This window comes from Pleurodeles waltl, chromosome 7 (assembly GCF_031143425.1).
Source record: "Pleurodeles waltl isolate 20211129_DDA chromosome 7, aPleWal1.hap1.20221129, whole genome shotgun sequence".
NCBI classification, from domain to species: Eukaryota; Metazoa; Chordata; class Amphibia; order Caudata; family Salamandridae; genus Pleurodeles; species Pleurodeles waltl.
Genome location: NC_090446.1, coordinates 302,410,227 through 302,435,536, shown reverse-complemented (window position 1 = coordinate 302,435,536; position 25,310 = coordinate 302,410,227). Strand labels below are relative to the sequence as shown.

Here is a 25,310-nt window from a genome sequence, read left to right as displayed (position 1 = left end):
GCCAGGGTCTGTGCAAATGGCGCAGGTAAGAACAGGAGTGTTCGTGCAAAGTGCTCTTAAAGTGGTATGTTATCAACTGAGAAAGGTGCGAGCAAAAAAAATCAGGAACACTCTTGAAAGGTGCTCTTCAAGAAAAAAAGTAGTCTCAAAACAATGCTATAAAATGGCCACTTTGTAGGTTTACAAGTAGTTGGTCGGTGCTCTCGGGGCGGGCTAAACCCTGGAAGACCCATGACATATGCACATCATGGACAAATGGGGAGACAGCATAATGGAGCCTTGAGGGAGACAGCAAACTGGAAGCCGATGGGCGGGCTGAAGCCCATGAGGTAGATACAACATGTCTCAGTTTGAGACAGCACATGAGTGACATCTAGAGCAGACACCTAAAAAATCAAAATTCCAAATCCAAGATCCAGGATCTTCCAGGGTAGTTAAGTCGTTAAGGAGTAGGAAGAAGCTGGGTTCTGCCTAAATGTTTCAGTGGAACAAATAGTGAAGTGCCCAAGGACTAGAGGGTTGTACCAATCAGGTAGAGCAAAGTATGCATGATCACGGACTTGTTTATGTTCACTTTGTTTCCTGCCACCAGTTGGTTCTATTTGAGCCTCCCATCTTGGAAGGCATGGGGCAGAAGTTAACGTTTTCCTCCTTTTTAACCAAAGTATATTTACAATGCTATAGATATGGGGCTAGTGAAAGTTAATTTGGCCGATCGGGCTTTACAAATAAAAAACAAAAACAAACAAAAAAATCCTCTTACTTTATTACCTATATATGGATTCCGTCACTTCTTTTGATAGAGTGACTTGATTATAGGTTAAGTTAGCACAATGGAATATTCCACATTGACTTTGAGCACTTATCCACCAATTAAACTTGCATACCTAGGTAAATGTCTAAACAATTAAGAAGCTTTGCAGTTACTTACAATAAATATGAGACAGGAACCTGCAGACCTGATAAGAGATGCCAGCTTATCAAGAACCATAAACTGCTCACCTTTCCCTCACACCTCTTCACTCACCACACAGCCTGGATTCTTGGTGGTCCTCACATATGACATGAGTAAAAACTTTCAACATAGGATCAAAACAAAGTCAATATACTTAAAACTACAAACCCTACATGCTGTACCATGCGCCACATGTAGGCAAGCGCTTCAATACCCTACTTAGGGGTAGTAAGTGATACATACATTTTACAACAGAACAGGGCAGTGTTTCTGACAAAATTCTTAAAGTAAAGGGTGTAGTGTCCTCCCCAGCCTGCGTACCCGCCAATGATTATGCCACAGACAAAGCTGTAAATCACATATCTTCAACCTTTGTGTCCCTGTGAACCCCAAGATTCTAAACCAAGCTTTCATTACATTTTTTTCTAGCAATTACGTCACACTGATACGGAGTACATTTGAAGCCAGAAAAGTTAGTCTTAAAATATGCAAGACTACTACAAAGTGGTTGACCGCTGCTTTTGTACTTGCCTTTTTCCTTTAGGAAGGATGCAATAGAGTCAAAGGAAGGAGTTCTTTTCCATGACCTTGGTGGGTAGGAAGCTATTTCGGTCCTCCTCGGAGATGACACACAATAGTCTAAAAACACACTCTTGTGTGGCTTTAAAAAAAAAAAATTGGAATTACTCATCCAGGTGGAATGGCTGAACTCAAAGTGCCAATATTTTTTACAAAAATGTGTTTTGGGGGACTATTAAAAAGGTGCAGCTCCAGTTTATTCATTGATTGGGGTGTTGAATTTATCTGAACTGGGCTTAGCGTCTTATCTATTTCGCACTCCTCTGTGCTTAAATTCAAGCAAGGTATAGTAACAAAACATAACAAGAGCACAACTGAGCCCAGGATTGAAACAGCCCATATCGGCCACACATCAAACACTTACTTTCATAGCATTGTTATAGAGCAATTACGTCTCAATAAAACCAAATGAACATTGACAGGAGATATTCCTTTGTTTTCACATGTGATGCCCCTAGGGTGTTCTGCTGCCAAATTAGTCCAAGTGCTACCTGCTAAAGAGGAGCAATGCCAAATCAAAATCCTTCTGAAACCTCCCACCAGTGATGTCCCAAGACCAGTGAACGGGGAATAGCTGGGGCCGAGCTTGATCATAGGAACTCAAATACTGGCCGTCTTAATAAATAAGATGTTCTTCATTAAAGGAGCACAATTTATTATCCAGAAGTTGGAGTCACAGCTTTAGTTTTCTAGTCCCAACGGTGTTATTGTGTGCAGTCACAAGTGTTACAATTTTGGTCTACTAACTCAAGTGTTGGCCTTTTTTCTACACAGGAGGTTTTGGAGTCTCTAGGAAGGGGAATAAGGATTCTGATTTTGACTCCCAGACCTAAATGAATATGTAATCTTAGGAAACCACTTACCTCCCTGTGCCTCAGTTCAGTTATCTACAAAAATTGCCAATTCCTAGAAGATTTTCGTATGGCAGCCAACCGTCGAGTGGAGGAGTGAGCAGAGAAACAACTGGAAAGCAGCCCAAGCGATTGCCTCTGGTTCATACTTTTGCAAGCAATCCAATCACCATATCTTGTTTTAGAGTCCAAGAAAATATTCAGCTCCAAAACACACAAACACCCACATCGTAGAGTAACCATGGGCTGAGCTGTAACATTCACAGCTAACACAAGTACGCAGAAAAAGGCAATACACCAACACTCTACAACTCGCAACAAATACACCACCTTTCCCGGGGGGGGAATCCAACGGAGGAAGAAAGAATTGACAAAACATAAAAACAAGCAGACCAAGACGCACTCATGCCATGATCAAAAACCATAACAGTGTAGGAAGTTGGCTCTGTATGCACTATTTCAAAGTAAGGAATAGTATGCACAGAGTCCAAGGGTTCCCCTTAGAGGTAAGATAGTGGCAAAAAGAGATAATACTAATGCTCTATTTTGTGGTAGTGTGGTCGAGCAGTAGGCTTATCAAAGGAGTAGTGTTGAGCATTTGTTGTACATACACACAGGCAATAAATGAGGAACACACACTCAGAGACAAATCCAGCCAATAGGTTTTGTTATAGAAAAATATATTTTCTTAGTTTATTTTAAGAACCACAGGTTCAAATTCTACATGTAATATCTCATTTGAAAGGTATTGCAGGTAAGTACTTTAGGAACTTTGAATAATTACAGTAGCATATATACTTTTCACATAAAGCACAAATAGCTTTTTTAAAAGTGGACACAGTGCAATTTTCACAGTTCCTGGGGGTGGTAAGTTATTGTTAGTTTTAGCAGGTAAGTAAATCACTTACAAGTCTCAGGTTTGGGTCCAAGGTAGCCCACCGTTGGGGGTTCAGAGCAACCCCAAAGTTACCACACCAGCAGCTCAGGGCCGGTCAGGTGCAGAGGTCAAAGAGGTGCCCAAAACACATAGGCTTTCGGTCTGCCAGCAGGTAAGTATCCGCGTCTTCGGAGGGCAGACCAGGGGGGTTTTGTAGGGCACCGGGGGGACACAAGTCAGCACAAAAAGTACACCCTCAGCAGCGCGGGGCGGCCGGGTGCAGTATGCAAACATGCGTCGCGTTTTCAATGATTTTCAATGAGAGACCAAGGGATCTCTTCAGCGGTGCAGGCAGGCAAGGGGGGGGGGGGGCTCCTCGGGGTAGCCACCACCTGGGCAAGGGAGAGGGCCTCCTGGGGGTCACTCCTGCACAGAAGTTCCGTTCCTTCAGGTGCTGGGGGCTGCGGGTGCAGGGTCTTTTCCAGCCGTCGGGCAGTCGCGGTCAGGGGGAGCCTCGGTATTCCCTCTGCAGGCGTCGCTGTGGGGGCTCAGGGGGGGACAACTTTGGTTACTCACGGTCTCGGAGTTGCCGGAGGGTCCTCCCTGAGGTGTTGGTTCTCCACCAGTCGAGTCGGGGTCGCCGGGTGCAGTGTTGCAAGTCTCACGCTTCTTGCGGGGATTTGCAGGGGTCTTTAAATCTGCTCCTTTGTAACAAAGTTGCAGTTCTTTTGGAGCAGTGCCGCTGTCCTCAGGAGTTTCTAGTCTTTCTTGAAGCAGGGCAGTCCTCTGAGGATTCAGAGGTCGCTGGTCCTTGGGAAAGCGTCGCTGGAGCAGGTTTCTTTGGAAGGCAGAAGACAGGCCGGTAGGTCTGGGGCCAAAGCAGTTGGTGTCTTCTTTTCTTCCTCTGCAGGGGTCTTTCAGCTCAGCAGTCTTCTTCTTGTAAGTTGCAGGAATCAAAATTCTTAGGTTCAGGGAAGCCCTTAAATACTAAAATTAAGGGCGTGTTTAGGTCTGGGGGTTAGTAGCCAATGGCTACTAGCCCTGAGGATGGGTACACCCTCTTTGTGCCTCCTCCCAAGGGGAGGGGGTCACATCCCTAATCCTATTGGGGAATCCTCCATCTGCAAGATGGAGGATTTCTAAAAGTTAGAGTCACTTCAGCTCAGGACACCTTAGGGGATGTCCTGACTGGCCAGTGACTCCTCCTTGTTATTCTCATTATTTCCTCCGGCCTTGCCGCCAAAAGTGGGGGCCGTGGCCGGAGGGGGCGGGCAACTCCACTAGCTGGAGTGTTCTGCGGTGCTGGAACAAAGGGGGGAGCCTTTGAGGCTCACCGCCAGGTGTTACAGCTCCTGCCTGAGGGAGGTGTTAGCATCTCCACCCAGTGCAGGCTTTGTTACTGGCCTCAGAGTGACAAAGGCACTCTCCCCATGGGGCCAGCAACATGTCTCGGTTGTGGCAGGCTGCTGGAACCAGTCAGCCTACACAGATAGTCGGTTAAGGTTTCAGGGGGCACCTCTAAGGTGCCCTCTGGGGTGTATTTCACAATAAAATGTACACTGGCATCAGTGTGCATTTATTGTGCTGAGAAGTTTGATACCAAACTTCCCAGTTTTCAGTGTAGCCATTATGGTGCTGTGGAGTCCGTGTTTGACAGACTCCCAGACCATATACTCTTATGGCTACCCTGCACTTACAATGTCTAAGGTTTGGCTTAGACACTGTAGGGGCACAGTGCTCATGCACTGGTGCCCTCACCTATGGTATAGTGCACCCTGCCTTAGGGCTGTAAGGCCTACTAGAGGGGTGACTTATCTATACTGCATAGGCAGTGTGAGGTTGGCATGGCACCCTGAGGGGAGTGCCATGTCGACTTACTCGTTTTGTTCTCACCAGCACACACAAGCTGGCAAGCAGTGGGTCTGTGCTGAGTGAGGGGTCCCCAGGGTGGCATAAGATATGCTGCAGCCCTTAGAGACCTTCCCTGGCATCAGGGCCCTTGGTACCAGGGGTACCAGTTACAAGGGACTTACCTGGATGCCAGGGTGTGCCAATTGTGGAATCAAAAGTACAAGTTAGGGAAAGAACACTGGTGCTGGGGCCTGGTTAGCAGGTCTCAGCACACTTTCAATTCAAAACATAGCATCAGCAAAGGCAAAAAGTCAGGGGGTAACCATGCCAAGGAGGCATTTCCTTACACAGGCATATAAACATGCATACACCATCACATAGAACACAGAAATGCAGAGCATATATCAACATAAACACGCCAAAAACGGACTAACCGCCCTCAGTAAATTATTTATAATAATCCCCAAAGACACACACAGGCAAATTGCTCCCACTAAAACGACTAATCTTGCTATATCAATTGCTGACACCAAGCATATGCCCTGTATTTACTTCTGTGAGTGGCAACAGGCCCAACTTGGATACACGCAAGCAGAATCCTACAGGAGGTCACAACCCTTATAAAATAAGGATGTGAAACCCAAAATGAGGAAGCCATCCCACTGGGATTCCCATTCTGGCTTGCGCATGGTGAGTGGCTGGAAAATGAGCTGGCAGAGCTGTGGAAACCAGGAGGGACAGCAGACTGGAGACAGTCATGCAGGGTGCACATGAGAGTGAGACATGGTGCCGCTGCCTCAAAGGGCGAGCAATGGCCTAGGGCACCGAGGGAGCCAGGACAGTGGCTCACAGTCTCTGCCAAGTGTTCTTGCCAAGAACAACAAGCTTCTGCCAATCAGGGGTGGCTCCTTCGCAATGGCGAAAGAGCGCCGCACCACATCCCCTCCCCTCCATCTAAGAGCCAGCAGCTGAAAAATAAAATATTATGCTATCGTTTTATTTTTCAGCTGCTGGCTCAACAAGCAGGTGCATGGCGGGGCTGGTCCATGGGAGAAGGGAGCGGAGTCAGTGCACGTCAGTTTGGACGACTGACTCAGGCCGGGCAAACTGACATGCACACTTAGGTTTCTCCAACCCGGCTGTGATGCAAAGTCAGGTTGGAAAAATTGCACAGACTCCCATACAGTGTCTAAGCGCAGAACAAACCACTCAGACCAATCCTGAGGCTGCTCTCATGCTAGGCATAGAATGAGACCAGCACAAGGATGGCCTTGGGGAGCTTGTGCGTGTGCCCTAGGGACCTCTGGCACACCATAAGAGAAGAGGAGTAATGCAGTAGTCATCATTGGAAAGGTACTTTTTTTTTGTTAGTTCTTCTTTATTATTATTATTATTATTATTATATCTTCCCCCCCCACCCCTGCCTTTCCCTCCCACCACTCCCCTTTTGCGATTTGGGGCAGCCTCCGCCTGTGCCAATATCCATTACCCAGGAGAGCGAACCCTATATCCAACACAAGCATGAAAGTCTCAAGCTTCGGCAGAAGACTGGCTCCTTTTCCATGACGGAAAGGCTTCAGGAGGTCAGCGTCCAGGACTATGTCGATGAAGAAAATTACCTGATTCTGGATCAGGTTCAAGGGCATAATTTTGTAATTCACCTGAAATCTTGCCTAATCCCTAACTGTTGGGGTTTACTTAGTATATGCCTAATCCCCGACTGTTGGAGTTTACTTGGTTATTCTTTCGAGTTATTTTTTTTCTATAATTTTCTACTCCCATCAAAAAATAGTTTGAGCAGAAAAAGTCGTACAGGAACTGTGAATGTTGTGTGTTTTTGTCCCCGGACAATATCTTGCATAATTTGTGTTTGCAAAGTATGATTAGGCATACATTTTTTTAGAAAATATCTTCATTAATATTTCTGTAAGCGAATAAACCAGTAAATCCAATGGCTTCTGCTGCACAGCAGTAAAACTTTATAATCAACAGTCCTCTCAGCACGCAACCACAATTATACATCACCTTATGCACTAAGAACTAAGTAACCACAAGCGTATCCAGGGCCCACTCGGGTCTACAACAACCAGTAGTTTCACAATTTATTCATTTACTTCTGGAGTCCACAATCCACTGGCTCCCAGGTATCAATCATGCTAGTTATGTCAGGTCCCACATGCCGCTTACAAATCACTGCCACAATGTTGACTATGTCGGCTTGGTCCACCAGCCATCTTGAACACAGGGGCTAGTATCCTGGCAGGCCTTAAACATGGAGTGGTCTTTCTTCTTTCCAGGTAAGGTCACTTCAATCTCCCTCTGTAATGCTTTCTTGTTAATTAAGGTAGGTTTCTGAAACGTTACTGCCCATTCAGCTAAATCCTGCGTTAGCCCGTCTCCTTCATCCGCGCCTTTTCCACCACTGCCCACTCACTACTACAGGAGTACAATTTTCAAGCAACCACTGAAATATATTTCACACAAAACGTATGCTTTTTACAAAAATGTGTACACCTCTAGTCTGAAGAACTGGAAGGAAGAGGGCAGTATATGAAAAGGAAGAATGCTATTGTTAAGACCTACGACACAATCATACAAAATTAAGAATTCATGACGTTTTCTTCATTTTATATTTAGCAGCCAATAATGGAGAACCTATAATAAAAACGTTGCCATAATGATAAAACTATGGAAAACCAGAAACCTTCCTCTAAAATTGTCTTACCCTAATGCACTCGCGATCCAATCTACCCCTTAACACCTAACCCCTACACCCAAGGGAGTAGCAAGAAAAATCAAATACATCCCACTTCGAACAAAAGCTCCGATTTCTCCAAGCAAGCCAAGCAAGTGAGCTCAATCCTCCCCAGAAAAGCCAACTTGTTTATTCAATCCAAGCATCTATCCAGTCATCCTTCTACTCACCCTCCCCAATCAACAATTTACCCTTTACATTCATTCGTCCATTCTTTTCGTTCATCTTTGTCTTTCACGGTTCCATTCATCCATCTACCCACCCTTTCATTTACCCACCCGTGCATCCTTTCACCCACCCACTGCAACCTGTCACTCATCCATCCTTTCACAAAATGACCTTTTAACCTTCAATCTTTCTTTCCCTTTTCTCCCAACCCATCTTACTTTAGCATTGATCATGAGCTCGTCTGCAGAGTTGCAGACCGAAGGGGATATTAAGAGCTCTACCCCAGGTGTAGCAGATAAAGCGAGTAGTTCACGAAGACTGTGCCCACAGCCACCCTTCAAGATGTTGCATGAATAGTGAAACAAAAGATTTTAATGACAAGGAATGAGCTTTTATTTCTTTACACCCTATTTTTAGGTCCAGCCTACTAGACGGTGCATCCACCCTCAGTTGCGAGACTAATTGTGGGTTTGCCGAGAACAGGCAGGGGCTTGGGGCATTGGGAGATGCTGTACAGCATCACTTAACACTACTGCCAAAGCGTTTCACAGACGAGACCTAATTGCTTTACCAATGCTGGTTATTAAATACAATTATGGGAGGCATTTATTTTCTTTAAAGACAACAGTCCTTTACCTGGGCCATCGCTTGAGGACGGCATCACCAGTTGGACAAAAAAAAAAAAAAAAAAACTCACTTCCTTAATATGGAATATTCAAACAAGTAAAAGGTGACTAACATTTTTAAAGCATCAAGAGCTACTTAGCATTCACTTTGCAAACATGTTTTTGCTTAGGTCTGTAAATGATGCAACAAATCCATAGTTATCAGGGAAATATTGCAAAATCAAAATTGTAGCCTCCCCGGATCTGGGGCTGACTAAAAGGAAATAAATCATAACAGTGGGAGTAGATTTAATGATGAAAAATCATATTCCCGAATATTTACTTTTTACCTCCCACAATATGAAATGGCTGAGCTCTAGATCTGCTTCCCTCCAAAACACATAAAGAGGTCTAAGCAGTTGTCAATATCAAAGCGGCCGAACATGTTTTGCTTTACTTGTTCATATAGGCTACCAGGAAGCGCTCTCAGTGAAGATGTATAGAAAATAAACAGAGTTCGAGACTCCAATTCGCATCAGTTTCAGTCTTGACACAATCAACCTGCTGCCTCTCCCAACAAGGAGAGTCTTGCATCCGGCTGCGGGCCCCGCAGGGAGCTATTTCAAAGTGAAATGCAGCCTATGCCACTTTTTCCCTTAAGGACAATGGGGCTTATTTTATAATATTTTCACCTGTTACTAGAGGAGTTTGGACATCACAAAAATACACTGAGACTGCAGCAATTAGAAGATACATGTTGTCTACATTTTACACTTAAGTAGAGGGAACTAAACTTATTTACACTCCAGAGGATGAAGGGATGCCCCTGGAAACCTACCCTATTGGATACTCCGAATACACTGTATCCCATCTACATAGACACGTCCATACCTTCAGGGAAAGAGGTGATGTCAGAAAAACCAAGCTCATCAGCTTTTAGTGAATACAATAACATGCTCACATTTCTCACTCCAATCAAGGTGCGTTCTCACACACTGGTACACAGCCCTTTGGTCCTAAAGTGCTGCAGATCAGAGCATGGCAGGCCTATTTCTACCCTAGAGCCAGTAAGGTTCTGAGGATATTGTGAGGTCCATACTAGAGATGCTCCAAATATCAGTTACTGCACGCCGGCACTGAGATACCAAGAGCCTTATCCAGAACACAGGATGGCCTGAGAATAAAGAATCTGTGGTAAATGGGACTGTCTGTCCCCAAAGATTTTGACTGCTATCTAAACACTTAGGAAAGTTGAAAATAAATATAGTGAGTAGACTTACGTAGTTGTGACCTGCACATCTAGGATTAACAGAAGGCCCCATCTCACCAGACACCACTTTTCTATTCCTGGACTTTGCTTTTACATATTGGTGTATTTTGGGAGCTGTTCATTTTAATTGAGGCATTTGGACCAGCACACCTCATATTACATGGATATGTAAAAGCAAAGTCCAGAAAAGGATAAGTTATGTCCCAGTGACATGGTGCCATCCGGCAAACCTATGCACACCACATATCTAGCTGACAAGTTACTCTCTTAGCAAACCCGTAGCCAGGACACTACCAGGCTCAAGAAGAACCATGAAAAGCAACAACAACAACAACAAAAAAATAAGACAACCGGCCTGGTGCCGTGAAGTAGAAAGCGCTTCCCATAGGCTGACTGGTCACCCTTCTGTTGCTTATTTCGGTCTTAGGGTGTTGAAGTGGTACTAATGGGGCAAAACCTTTATCCAGAAAGTGTTAAAAATAACGAGGTACCTAACAAAATGTGCCCCATCACGCCGCATAATTTGCCTTTTCTTGAAGCATAATTCAGACCTGCTCTGGTGCTTAATATCTGTGGATCTGACCATAAAGCAATAAAAGCCACCAAATCTGCTATCTCTCATATCACTTGTTGACTGTAGGCTTGTCTATGACCCTTTACAGCAGATAACTGCCTTCGGCTAGGTTTGTGCTACACATATTACAATGAACAAAAATAAGAGATATATTTCCATCGTCGAAACCACAGACTTAAATTTGTTTTTCCCTTTTTCTTCCCCCTTTTCTGTACATTTGATACATTTTTCTGAGTACTTGGGCAAGATCTTGCTATGTGTTCTGACTTTGTCAAAGAACTGTCACTGCAAGATGCCAGAGTTTGAGATAGGTCTGGGGTCTCTTGATTGACAATCCTGCAGCTGCGTGGAGGTCACAAAGTTTCTTAGAGCCAGTCGGATGGCCTTGCAGGTCTCAATCCTAAGAGAGACACGTCTTTGCTGGGCCGGTTTTAGCGCTGTTGGCGCCCGGTACCCAGGCGTTTTTGGAGCGCCCCTCACACACACACACAACCTTCTCAATGAATCCCGTCACTAACCCTCCCCACCAGTGCAGCTCATCTCCCATCAGCCCCTCTCCAACAGGCACGTCATTTTTAATGTGTCACCCATAGTTCACTCACACTCAGTTATGTGATCTACATGGTTCAAGTTCTTTGCAGCAGGCACATTAAGCCTCTCTGCTACTTAATGGTGAGATAAAATCGCGCTAGACAAAATCAGATCTCTCACCAGCAGGTACATTAAGAACCAGAGTTATTGTGACATTTTTTATTATGGCCTTAAAACTGCTGCACAAGCAAGTTCGCGTGCCTTCAAATCAAAAGTTTGTTTTAAACACAGCGTCCCACACCACCCACCCCTCAACCACCGAAGTCAGGCCAGGTGCGGCTGCACTGGCCGCACCGCCCTAAAGCCGGCTCTGCCCGAAGGTTCCAACCGGAGTCTCAGTTCCGCACACTGAAGCCTGCGGAGGGAGCAGCGCCCGCCGCTCCGGGCGTCGCGTGACCAGATGTTGAAAAGAAAAAACCGGGACAGGTCAGACATAAACGTTGGGCTAAAGCCCTTAATCTCACTTTTATATCTGACCTGACCTGTGTGTGTGTGTGTGTGAGAAAAAGCAGGCAGGCAGAAACCTTAAATGGTTGAGAAATAATTTATTGATTATAGAACTGCATGTGAAATGAGAGCACACCTTTCACTTATGCCTCGCCGGTTGGCCTGACCTTTGCCCCAAAAACCGGGACATTTATTTAAAATTAACAAAAGCGTCGGGACACCGGAACAGTCCTCTAAAAACCGGGACTGTCCGGGCAAATCCGGGACGTCTGGTCACCCCAGGGCGGGAACTGCACTCCAAGCACACAATCTGCGCGGCACGTAGGGGGCCGCGGGGTCCTGGGCCGCGGAGGGAGACACGCGGAGGGAGACACGCGGGCACTTGCACTTTCCTCGCTCTGAATGAACAAGCGTTTCCCAAGAAAGCACGGCCTGATCTTCCCAACAGGGTGGACTTTGGCGGTGTTTGGAGGAGCGAAGGAGCGGCGCGACCATTGTCAGATTCAGGGCGGGCCTTGGCATTGTCACAAGTTTGGGGTGCAGCGCCCCTTGGGGTGACTCGCTCCTGCACGGCTGCCAACCTGTGAAATTCCGACTCTGACTGAATCGCTCCATTAAAATGTACTGGAATTGGTGAATGTTTGGAAATGCCTTCAGGAGAGAGGCAGAGACCCCCGTGAGCCCACGACCAATGAATGCTTGTGGGATAGGAAGGACTCGGTGCCACGGTTGATATTCGGACGACGCCCCGACATTTTGTATTACGTCACCTGTTGAATAATGCAGACCCTAGGATCCACGTGGCTCCTGGCAGTGCCAGGGGTTGCGGACTGGGGCCTGTTTAATTGCAGCCACTCTGTGGCGTTGGCGAGGTTGAGACAACGCGTGGCAATAGGATGTCAAGCACAGCAGGTGGTGTATCCTCCATCACTGCGTTGTGGTCAGCCACACATTACAAGGTGGTACAAGGTGTGGGGGTGGGTAGCCCGACGTGGGGTAGTAATAACACGTTGCGTTATCTGGGAATTTTTTGGTACTACGCTGGGCTACTTAAATTATGCAGCAAGGGATGATGAAACTATGCAGCAGGGTTGACTAAATTATGTGGCAAGAAAAAGCGAATTAGATTCGGCAATGCAGCACATTGTCATAGTTCATTTTTTTGGCGTTTTGACACATTGACACTACCAAGGCAAAGAGGTCATCTTAGTAATAATAACAGTTTAAGAAACGAATAAGCAATCGGAAGCTTAACAGTCAACCTTTGAGAAGGGCCTTTCACTACTCTGCAACACAAGCTGCTGAGTTTTTATTAACTTTTGATCAATTTGAGATTTAAAAAAAAAATTAAAAAAAAAATACATTTGTTAAAAACTGCACATCACTGAACATGAAATGTTTCAAACAGGGTAAGTGCATAAGTGTGTGGAAACACTGCAGCTGTAAAACAAAAACAAAAAAAAAAAAGCCTTACACAAAATTCAGGTGGTCCTGGAAATACGACAGCGGCAACAGGGATTCTAGGAAGCTCTCAGTGCTGATGTATTTTTCGTAACCGTGTACTTAGACCAACGAGTACAGACAAACACCTGCCATTGTGACAATGTTGAATTTGGACGTTGGAGTAAGCAGTCTCTTACAACTTCCATGTTAGTGGTTACTCTAGTGAGTTATGGCTGCCATAAAACCGCGACACACAATATATAGGTCCTTGCTCAGACACCACCATATAGGTGACTACAGCTTTAAATTGTTTGGGAAAGAGTGGATTAGTGCCAGGATTACAGATTTGCATTGCCTGTTGCAGCTGTACCACTCTTCTGCTTTGTCTCCGTCCTGAGAGTTTCCACTGCTTTCAACATTTTTTACTTTGTGGTCTCTACTCTCATCTCTATAGCCTGCTTGAAGAACTAGGGCAAGAAATGGAGAAGGACAAGAAAGAAAAGGCACAAGAGAGGACTGTAACAATAACTATCACGCCTGGACAAACAACCAAGAGGATCTCACCCAGTTGTGAGGGTGTCTCCAGAAACTCGAGGCTTCTTTGTACAAAAAAAAAAAAAAAAAAATACACAACTTCAAATGCTTTTCGATTCCTGGAGACTCCTCGTCTTTGGAAATATTTATCCCAGCCAGATAAGAAGCACTGACCTAATCATAATTTTCACATATTAATGATGGTTCCAGAGATTGGAGTTTCACTAGTAGGCCTCATCACCAACCAATCTACCAGAAGCTGTAGGCCCCAGGACTCACAAATCTCTAAATAGGCCTGCCCCGAGACACATGCCAGTCACGATCCAACAATTCAGAACCATCAGAAGAAGATCCATCCTTGGCCGATTACAAGGTAATGCCCCATGAACGTTTTCTCACATGTCCCAGCCATTATCAAGAGCCTCTGGAGGCGCCCAACAGCGGAAACGCCTAATATAAACAGCATTAGCTTGAATGAGTGAGAAATAAGCATTGGCAAATCAAGTAGGTCTCACCTTTGAGACCTACTGGCTCTACCAATGCCTTCTGTTCATGCTGTAGAGGGGAAAACAAAAAAAAGAGGAGTGATGGCACAGTCATTGGCAGCCCTGTCATTTTGTATATGTGCAGATGGATCATCATGCAAACGCACTTGCACACCCATACATCTAAAAAAAAAATGACACGACTGCCCTCCCCTTTTCCCCTATTTACTTATCCGAAAGGGATCAGTAAATCAAAAAAAATAGTGTGAAAGCTCATTAGGACAGCAGAAGTGTGTGGTGAGTGAAGTGCGGGTGGGGGCTGGGAAAACAAGCACAGAAGAGAGCAACACAGGGGAAGGTGGGAGAATTGCACAAGCAAGACAAAGCAACACAGAGCGAAAGAAAGCAGCACGAATGAGGGGCGAGAGAGAAGCACATAGCTGAGAGTGCAGCAGAATGTATTGGGAGAGAAGGACAAGGGAGAAAACTGGAATACACACATGCACTCTCATGGAATGCATAAGCAAATAGAGAAAAATATATTATGTCCTAAAATTTAGTAGTGGAAGGACACAAATGAGGATATTTTCAAGGGGAAAGTACAATCAAGATTGACAGGCAAGCCATCAAATAAGAAGAAAAAATGAGTGACAAAAAAAGCCAACCAAGGCGGGCTTTAAGCACACTAAGTTCTTGGTAAGATGAAAGCTGGTCTTTTTCAATTAGACATCTCTGATTCTCTGTTGTCTGGCAGGCTCGATTTAAAAAAGGTCCAAGCCTCCTGACCTAAACTTTTTATCCTATGTGCCTTTGCAAGGGCCTAAGCCTACTCACTGACCCAAACAGAAAACAAAAAGGTTGTGCAACACTAGGCAGGTGCCACTTCTTGCTTCATTGTTTTAGTGAGATGACCAGAGAACTAATCCGGCCTAATCCTGAGGTCCAAGCCCATTAAACTGGGCTCAGTGATCCAAACCACATTTCATGTCAGCGGGCTGCAGTTTTTGCATCCCAAAACATTGAGCATCATGACTCCTCAATCACAACAGTCAGGCACTCTGGACTTTCACCCCCTTGATGTGTATACACCAGAATACTTTTCGTACTCTGCATATAAAATAAATATTATTTTTCAGACACATACCATTTACTGGTGATTCGTCTTTATATTTTGCTCTAAATATTGTGTTAGATTGCATGAGTCCAAACTCCAACCACAACCTAACAAAAGGATTGGCGGCTTAAACACAGCTCTTGCTGAAGAGAGAAGAAAACCTTGGAAGATTTGAATAGTCACTGAAAGGAAGAGAAGACAACACCATCCAAAGGATATTACCTGGAACTCCTCTTCTGGCCTGGACCAGAGCATGGCCTCTACGTGGACAGTTTAAAGAAGCAGTACAAGTGATTTATCAGTGTTGAGGAAACAACTAGACAATGTCTGTAGAAAGCTAATGGACTATGTCGTGCTCCAACAATTCTAGTCAACGCTCTCCTATACTCAACAGAGCAAGCTCCAAACTAGCTTATTCACTACATACTTCTTAATCGCTTATGAGAATGGGTAGACAATCAGAATGGTACTGGAATGGATCAATTCTTCGCTTTCAAACCAGTGCCTACAGAATTGGTCTAGTGCATCAGGTATGCAAGGGATTGCAGTAAGGGGGTGCCCTCATAAGCTACCTAGCCCAGCTCCCCAACTCACACAACCTTGAAATTCCACATATCTGCAGTTACGCCACTATCTAGCTGAAAGCAGGCGCCACCGGAGGTGTCAGAACATCTCTAAAAGCCTAGAAGGAATTCACCATGACGGACAGCTGTCTGCACCTCAGAGGAGTGGGGTGGGGGAAATCGAGTGGAAATGTACAAAATGAGAATGTCAATAAGAAGACTGACTGTGCACATACATGGCCAAAAAAAGCTGGGCAACAGTTCCGCACCAGGTCAGGAATCCAGGTAAACTCACCCACACAGCGTCATCATTAATTCATCAGGTCCATGCCGCAGTCAAGAGCATGTGCCCCCAAATAATCATGTGAAGGAATGTATTCCTGCTCAGTGTCATGGAGTGCAGCAAATAAGGTTATGGATAGGATAAGGAATATCAGCAGCACAGTGAATGAGTTCCCAAAACAAATTCAGAAATGAGACTGTAAAACAAGTTGGCAAATTCGTGCCTGAGCCTAGAATAAACACGTTCATTCTCAAAAAGGTTCAAAAGGAAGCAAGAAGCCAGAAAGTCACTGTGTGCTGAGGCAACTTGTGGAAGAGTCTGTGCACGTGCCCGCTGTTCCACGAGAACCACAGATCAAGGAAAGATCAACATCTTTTGATTCTAACAAAGCATAAGCAGCTACCACGTTTGAGAGAGGAGGCCTCCACCAGCTGTATGATACAATTCACACTGCTAGCTATACACCATCCCCCAGCAACCACCAGAACCGATCCATGATGGTACCTTCAGCACCACGCCGAAGCATGCCACTGCTGAAGGTACACTGTGGTGCTAGGGAAGATCTCTACAAGCAAAGACTTATTTCTGAAAAAGGTGATGCGACCATCACCCTGAATTGTGACTTCACAAAACCACAAGTACAGATAAAAAATAAAATAAAAAAAAAAACATACCACCTAACATCCCTCTAAGGATTAAATACACAACCCTATTCAGCCTTATGAGAAGAACATCCATTCAATAAGTAAACATACAACTAAACTTGCACATGATGACACCTGGATCAGCTATCAAATTTCTGCAAGCCGGGCCCAGGAAACAAAGTGAAAACCCTCCTGGTTATGCCAAGGGATCTAAATCTTTTCAAGTCATGGTGATCCGACTACCCGAACATTTTTGCATGTTACCAATGGAAGCTTGGTCTCATCTAGGCTTTTGAGAGGAGTGGTCCTATCATTAGAAGACAAAAAAAAAAAAAACATTTTCAACACCAAAGGAGTAAAAAGATGTAGCTTTCTTTAATAGAGACGGCGCTCGCTAGAGCACTTGACTCAATTTGCGGCAGTGTTGTACTTCTTCAAAACTATTGGACACATGTACAACACATGCATCAAAGTTCAAGAGCTTTCTGGAAACCTTCTTTTATACTGCACTTGTGGTCAAGAAAGAATGGTGCACGATGTTTGTATGTAACTTTGAAGCAATGTCAAATGACAAGATCAGAAATGAAGGCCTGGTAACCACTGAACCACATTTTAGGCCTTGACGCTTTGAAGAACCACGTTAAATTATCTAACACCTAAAAATTACAGTGCTGCAGACAAACATAAAATAAAAATGGAAAACCACTTATACCTGGAAAGGAGGATGAAATCCTGCTTCTCTCACACGCACAACAGAACCCTGAACAGCACCAATGAGTTTCTGATTGATGTCAGTATTCACCTAATGTGAAGAATACAATTCTGTATGGACACACATAAAAATGTCTTCTTGCACTAATGCACCTTGGCATGACACCACATGAGCCATCACCAAAACATGCATAACAGGCTTATTTGATATTCCTACTAACTGAACCCATGTCAGTGCGTGGGACCTTTGGTCCTATACTGGTCCATCTTTTAACTAAACCTTACTGAGCTCTTTCCACCAGACTCACTGATCCTGCCAGTATGAGCATGACCCAAAACAGGTATAACACCAGTGACCTCCAATTACAGACTGCACTTGTGCAATCACACTAATGAATAACACACAAGCTGCATGTCCTTTAATCACAGAGGCAACTAGGAATGCAAAACAAAAAACTAAAGCACCTGAATCAGTAACAATTAACAACTTGTCACTAGACTACAAATTGCATGAAACAAAATCAGATTAATCGATCAAATCGTTATTAAAGTATCAACTTTAGTAATGTGGGATAATTTATAAGCCTCACAGTTTTCTGTTTTTACTCACGCATGAATACAAACAGAAAGCAATCTGGTTCAGTGTTGGCATTTATTTTTAATAATGGAAAAAACACAGTAAATTTATCGAGTGTCTCTCCGTGCTTTTAATATTGACTGGTGGTCTAACAGCTATGTACACTGACAGCATAAGATGTTTTAAAAAAAAAAGGATAAGATTGCAAAAGTAACACCTTCACATGAGTATAAGTTCTACTTTTGCAATGTTTATATTTTCACTTCACTGAATTGTTTTATATTTAAGTAGTTACTTGGTTGCACTAGAGCCCTGAAGACATTGAAGTGGGAGTATACATTCATCAGTTGAGTAAAATAGGAAATATACTAGATGAGAGTTCATTTCTTCTACAACCAAAACGTCTGAATAAATACCAATACAATTAGATACCAGACGATTAAATACCAATACAATTAGATACAAACAAGGATAAAAACAGGCGGAAAAAAAAAAGACAAAAAAAATACCATAAAACTGGGAGCCCGAATAATATACAAGTACCTGCAACAAATTAACACTGAGCTCCACAGGGTACCATCCTAACATCTGCGAAGTGTGTAAACCCCTCATCATGGGTAGTAAGCACTATGTTGCATATATATATTATACACATTATACAGTCTATATCCTTCTGTGGCACTTCCTTGAATGGACACTTCCTAAGTTCTCAAAGTCCCTCCAACAACCAATGCCCAGTGATATAACCAGAGACTATACAACCATCGGTGATGCAATCAAACTAGTTCTTAGTAGAAAAAAAAAAAAAAAGGAAAAGAACCGTTTTCTTTTCGTACAACCACATCCTGATATGCCTTACAGACACTCAAAAATGTAATAGTACAACCTTATAGGCAACTGCTTTTGTCCTTCGACAACTGAGGAAACCACCAAAGTGTTCCAAAAGTCTCACCCACTAGCTATCAGTTGGCCAGAAGTGCACGCTATCACTTTTTATTTAAAGAAAAACAATAGCAGTACAAAAAGGGACCACCATAGCCAAATTAGGCTTCTACCTGATCCAACAGGACCAATCCAACGAAAAAATGAAAAGTGAGGTCACCTATGAATGGACAAACTAGCAACTCCAACTCATTTCAGCAATATTAGGTCTCACGAGTGAGGTGCGGCTCGAGTCCTTCGCACAGCAGGCCTGGGACCCCACATCTTGGAATACCTGTTGCACTAAAGAAATTACAAAGGGGGTGGTGGAATGCTTGCAACGGTCTTGACCATTAACAATTGTGGGTGTCACATTTCAGATCAAGGGCCGGATTACGATCTTGATGGAGGGATACTCCATTACAAAGGATATCATGTCCGCTGTATTACAAGTTCCATTATGTCTTGTGGAACGTGCAATACTGCGGCGGGATAAATCTCATGTTTGTGACAGAGTATCCCATCTGCCAAGATCGTAATTTGGCCCCCAGTCTTTTTTGCCTCTGCCACAACAGACCGAGGCCTGCCATATGCAAATCAGGCTGGTCTTGCTCTGATAGGAACAGGCCGAACCAAAATGCTGCATCACAAACCCAGAAGCAAAGCTGGTAAGAGATGCTGTGTTTTAGCACTGCACCTAGGGCCATGGGATGTCTAGTAACCAAATACCCCAAACAGCTGTATAGATCTGGACAACCGTTACATCCTTCTGGGATATGTCCCCCACAGAGGCAGAAATTATACCAGCCCGAGAATTAAATAAAAATCAGGCCTAAAATGTACACGGGATGTTTTGACCCACAGACCTAGTGCTCAAAAGCAGGATGATGTGCTTCAAGAAATAAATAGCCTGGGGGAAACGATGCAGAGTAGTCCATCATGTGTGTAACCTGTATTTATGAATAAAAACTACAAATACGTCCATCCTCAGATCCAAGCACACACATATACGGAGGTGTTAACTCATGGTGGAAAGTACAGCCAGGCGCTAAACTGTTTGTACCTCCCCCGAAGCGCACTTATGTCGTGATTTAGGGGCGTAACATAGATCCTCTGGGAGGACTGGCAGGTGTGACTCGTGCGCAGCGGATGTGCACACAGGCCATGGTGCGTCAGCAGTGGGCACGGCCGGGGAGACACGCGCACACTCAACCAGGTGTGTCAGTGGCGCTGCCCAGCAGCCAAAGATCGCTGATGTGTGCTCAAACCAAACCTGTGGCACGCGATACCTGTGTGGCAACGAACCACGCCAGGTGCAAATGATACCAAAGTAACATTTATCGTGCTCACGTATGCAGCACATGCCAAAGAGTAAACGGCACCTCGGTGCTTGAGTAATGCTGCTGGTCGTGGCCACCCCTCTCTGCCATCGTTCGTAAAACCGTCTGATGCCCGCAAGCTTCGCCTGACATCTTGCTGGTAAGATGCATCGCGCCTAGAGCAAACACCTACGAAAAGGGCCCGTCTCAGGTTATGTAAACACACAAAAACAAATTGACGTTACTATTTTCCACTGAATGTAACTCCGCCTTTTGATCTGAGAAGGATGAAAGACTGAGCCTGTCCCGGCAATGTGGGAAATAATTAAGCTTACAAACAACAACATGTATCAAGAACTCAAAAGGTGCGTCATCAGCCTCTTTTCAGAAGAATACTTGTAAATGCCTTTAATAGAATGAAAATGTTATCATTTTACATGTTCTTTTTGTTTCACATGTAAGTGTGACACAGTTTTTATTAAGCTGTACAATAAAGCATCGTTCATGAACTGGGCTTGCTTTACCACGGGACTAATCTGCATTATGTGAACAATTCAAAGCCTAGTTCTCTTTGCCGGGATTTTACCAGACAGCTCAGTTCTTTGCCTCATGTGCATCAACCTGCTATAACCGTGCAATAAGACTTTGATAACCAAAATTTTGGGAACCCCGGCCACTTCAGGACACCATAGTCGAGTGCAAATTTATAATAATTTTTTTTTTTTTTTTAAACACGCCTCTCTATTTTAGTCAGTGGTTGTCCCCAGCAGAAGCTCACCTTCTCCTGCCCACCTGCTTCTTATCACAGAGTCGTCACTCCTCCCTGCTGGCCACGAATGACCCCGTTTCAGATGGAAGCGGCCGGGAGTAGGAAATCCTGTTCTATCCTGCCAGCCAATTAAACCACTCGAGGATGCAGCTTCAGTCGTCTAACGAGGGCTGGCTGTGCGCGTGGGACCGCTGAGCGGCCGCGCCGCGAGATCCAGATTTAAGGCGACAGAAGAAAGGGGGGCGCAAAAGAACGTAACCACATATATTGCAATCTCTAGCCTCGGGCTTGCCCCCTGTGCGAGACAGATTCAGTTGCAAGATTAACAATGATGCCCCAGGTCTAGGGTGGCCAGGGGTCCGGGGTTTGCCCGGGCATTCCCCAGTTGTCCCGGCAGATTTCGGGAACTTTAGTTTATGTCCCAGTTTTTAAGAGGGTTCGCCTGAAAACTGTGGGGGTGATTTGTTTGTTTTTCAAAGAAGAGATAGCTAGCAGATGTTATCAGAAAGCAGTTTAATTTGTAAGCATGACTGGCTTTAAAAAATGCACTTTATTAATGCTTTTAGTGCCTTTTTTTGGGATTTCGTGGTGATGAGTGCTGTCATTCACTGTGCCCGTTTGAAGTAGAATTGTAGTCCTTCTTCTATTTTTGGTGGGCGATGTCTCGGTTTTTGTCCTTAAATTTATGGTCACCCTATCCAGGTCCGAAGGCAAGCAATGGAAACAGCCTGCTGATGGGGTAGTAAAATACAGCAACTGTCAGGGTTCAAAGGGCCCAAGGGGCCCGGTGTCGATGCACCTGCTGCACCAATGGCAGCTCCTCCCCTGGAGTTAGGTATGGGAAATATTCAAATTTAAAAGAAAATGTCCGGTACCTCGAAGCAACGCACTTGCCATGCTGCCCAAATCACACAGTAATCTGGAGGGCACTCGGTGATTAGATTGGCCGCAAAGTGTTAACTTCCAGCGGCCACTCTCAACTGGAAAATATCAGACTTATCAGAGTTGGCAAAACGAATGAAAGATGACAATAAAAGCCAGATGCGGGGAGTTTATACCCCAAGGAGGCATCAAATGATGTATATTTTACACTCCACAAGTTCTTCGCCACGTTACACAACTAACATTATTCTAAGGTCCCCTGAAAATGTCTGCGCGGGGTGAGGGGATCTAACCGGTTAAGAGACATATCACCATTCCAAGTTTTCTGGTTTCAAATAGAGTTTTGCTTCCGCTTTGCCTTTGGTGAACTTACTAGTTCCGGCGCTGGAAGTGGTTTCCCTGGACTGTTTCGTTTCTTATTGTGGAATCTCTTTCAGAAGTTTCTCTTCTCAAATAACGCTGCGACGTGGTCGAAAAGCAACCGTGGGCGCTATTGAAAACACCAATCTGATTTAATAAAACACAGTAAATGTTCCCTTCGGTCGCGGGACAGTTAGAATCACTGCAGGAGGGCGGGAGATGAATAAACATTCTGTATCAAGATTCAAGTTAAGATATTTTTACCAGTTAAGAGGGGACTCCGAAATGAGCTGATTTCGGAGTGGTGCCGCCCCTGCAGAAATGAGATATAGCACACATTCGTGCCAAGAACTGCAGGGAGGGTTGTGGGGGGGACGCAACATCTGTGCGGGTCAGAGAGCAGGGGTTGGCCGTCTAAATAACGCCCACTTACTTTTGCAAAGCAACAGAAAGCTAACCGTGTAGAAGGCACAGCTACCGGGGAGGCGTGCTTGGTGGGTAGCGGAGGTGATGCTGTGAAATGTTCAATACGCATACTTGAGTGTTTTCCTTGAAATTAATTAAGTGATTGTACCCCTCCCTGACTGATGTCTATGGGGTGAGAGAGGTCATTCATCACAGTCATCGATGAGTAGCGTGGAGAGGGTGCGCCTTGATGTCTGGATGTGGTGGGGGGAATGGGGATTTGTAAACAGTTAAGCTGAAAACGTTGGATGGGCTGGGGCGACGCGTACACCAGAAGTGCCCACTGTGATCACTCACCCGGATATGACCCTGGGCCGCCCGGTCACTCTAGTCAGTTACAGACAGGGCTAAGAAATGTGTCGAAAGGGGGTGCTCTTACCGTCCTCTGGGCGCAGCTGGCTACACAGAACTCCAGACACAAAGGGCACCAGACACTCCAAGCCCAGACCGGGGTGAGGCAGGTACAGTCGGGGTCCGGATCACGCGGGCGCTGAGGAGGGGACAGATGAAACGGGGGGCCCGGTCCTTCGTCCTGATTCCAAGAGGGGTCTTCCACGGGCTGTACACCTCCGACGGGGGCAGAGCACCTCTCCCCGGATGCGGCAGCCGCCTACTCCCTGCTGCCGCTGCGCCACCTGCTCCCCCGGGGCTGAGTCATCCTCTCCGCGCCGCGCACTCTCGGAGGAGCCGGGTCCGGCACTCCCAGGACATCACCTCCAGCGGCAGCGGCACAGGGGGCTCTGGGCGGAGCACCGGAAGCAGAGCGGAGGATGGGGAGGAGAGAGCAGGCATCCCACACTCCACCCTCCTCCCGCTCCCGCTGCTGCGCTGGCTCCGCCCCGCTCCCAAATACACCCACTCGGCGCCTCCGCCCTTTGCAGCGCTTCCCTCCTCATGCCTTTGCTGCCTCGCGCACTCCGTACTTTTCCTCCAACCAAATCCCCTTACACCGCTTCCTATTGCCGACACCCCTTTAGCCATGTGTTCATTTCTTCAATCTCGCCACATCTTTACCTTTTCTTCTTCCCTCTCAAATCCCTCTCCCAGCGCTCACGTTTTCCTGATCTATGCGTGAGTAAGCCAGACAGCCTATTATTCTTCCTTTGCATTTTGGGACTTGTAGTCCAGATTTTTGTTGTAATAAATGGAATGAACAAGACTGCATACCACTTAATGCAAAAAGAAATGTGAGAATCCTGAGAATTCCGTTATTTTTGCGTTGTGACCCCATCACCGCGTTTATCCCGCTCCTCTGTCTTTTTTTTAAACTCACATTAAGCCCTCTGTTTCACCTCCACTTGTGCACACCCTGCCCCCTTTCTCTTTCCAGTTCTGCTATATTTTCACCCTTCCTTGTATGCCCCCACCATCCTTTTTAGGTCTGACTGGACAGCACAACTAAAACACACGATTTCTATCTCTTTATGCATAGATCTGGCTTGGCTTCACCTGGATGAGCCTTACCCTCTCATCTCATACTCCTGGCTATTTATTTGTATAATTCCGTATTTCTGGAAGTGCTTCCATTGGAATGCATGCAATTATCACAATATTTGTCACCTTCAGTTCTTTCTTTTACTACATGCATTCTCTAAAGGAATCCATCTTCACTCTTCTTTTCTCAGCATATGAAACTCCAATACAACACACATTAATGTGGAAAACACATTTCTACACGCAAAGCATTCTTACATCTGGGAATGCCTTTGTCTACGTGTGTTGTGCATTACAGTCCGAACTTTTAGCTTTGCAAATGCTTGTTTATAAGTCCCACCACAACTTTCTCCATCTTCATTCATCCTTCTGATTTCTTTCTATATCTTTTCTTCCTCATTTACTTATGCCTGCCGGTCTTCCTCTCCACTGGCGTAATACGTATATGGAAGTATTTTGAACAATTTGTTTCAGGTGCTTCTGAAAATTCTTGAGTACTCCTCCATCGTCGTCGCTCATGCCAAGTTCGTATGTAAACCTACTTGATTTGAGAGACAAAGGACATATGGAAATTCACAAAGTGTTATAATAGACAGTCAGGGAATGCCCAGGCTGCTGCCAGCAGTGTTAACTGGTACAGCACCAAGGTCACACAAGCATCAGAGGCTGAGCCTTCACAGTAGAACGGGCTATATACATCAAGAGGCCAGTGTAGCGTCGGTCAAGTCAGATCACTGGTGCCTAGTAAACCCAGAAGCAGCTGGGGGAGCCTTGAAGCAAGTACTTTTTGTTGCCCCTGTATCCTGAACCTAATACAACCATAAGCCATCAGAATACTGAGATCCACCATTCTGGCCAATAGTAACTTCGAGGGGAGGAGCGATGGGGAACAGTCTAAGCTATCTGTTGGAGGGTGGCATGAGGTATCTCTCACTAACACTGGTAGCACTAGAGCACCACCAGAAGTATTGCCTAAGAATGCTTTGACTGTACCCAAAGTGTAAGACTTTATCCATAGAGGTTCCCCAAAACGCTGAAATGATGTATCTTCATGGCTACATATTAATGTCAGGACCCCCAGATTCCCGCTGCCTTAGAGTGACCAATACCTGGAATATTAGTGATCCCTAAGTGGCAGAGGTACAGATGATTATGAGGTGGACAGTGAGGGTCCTCGTATAAATTAGGACTAGCCTGCAGACTAAAACAGCGGACCCATTTCTATGAGTTATTCCCCCTTCTGTCCAAAGTTTCACCCCAAGACTGGCTCTTTTCTGCCCTTA

General features: G+C 45.2%; 1 protein-coding gene across 3 annotated transcripts in view; it reads right to left on the bottom strand.

The window, feature by feature from the left end:
• SRC (SRC proto-oncogene, non-receptor tyrosine kinase) overlaps positions 1–23,475 on the bottom strand; it is a 194,686-nt gene extending 171,211 nt beyond the window's left edge. The window contains exon 1 of one of the 3 annotated variants that reach the window (XM_069243727.1): positions 22,973–23,475. The gene's annotated coding sequence lies outside the window, so the exon portion shown is untranslated. Of the gene's footprint in view, positions 1–22,890; positions 22,910–22,972 lie in introns of those variants that run through there. The other 2 variants (XM_069243731.1, XM_069243730.1) reach the window with 2 other exon arrangements.
• Positions 23,476–25,310: the final 1,835 nt, after the last annotated feature.